Source organism: Lampetra planeri, chromosome 6, assembly GCF_965212315.1.
Source record: "Lampetra planeri chromosome 6, kcLamPlan1.2.h2, whole genome shotgun sequence".
NCBI lineage: Eukaryota > Metazoa > Chordata > Hyperoartia > Petromyzontiformes > Petromyzontidae > Lampetra > Lampetra planeri.
In genome coordinates this window covers 15,947,795-15,948,045 of record NC_136112.1, presented here as the reverse complement: position 1 = coordinate 15,948,045, position 251 = coordinate 15,947,795, and positions in this window count along the sequence as shown.

The window sequence follows — 251 nt, the reverse complement described above, 5'->3', positions numbered from 1 at the left end:
ACGTAAACTGCGTAGGTTCGTTCCTAATTTATAATTCAAACTGAAAATCCGAAACTGTAACACCATGAGCAAACTGTTCCCAAACACTTGTATTGGACTTCAAATCGTAAAAGTCTGTGCATGAATATGCGCTTGTTGCAGAAAAGGACTGCACAAGGCCTTTAAAAAAAAATTCTAAGGTTTAGTTTATTGCAGCCAAGGCAAGTGTGATTTCAATCGGAAATAAAACAATAAATGACACAACAGCATTC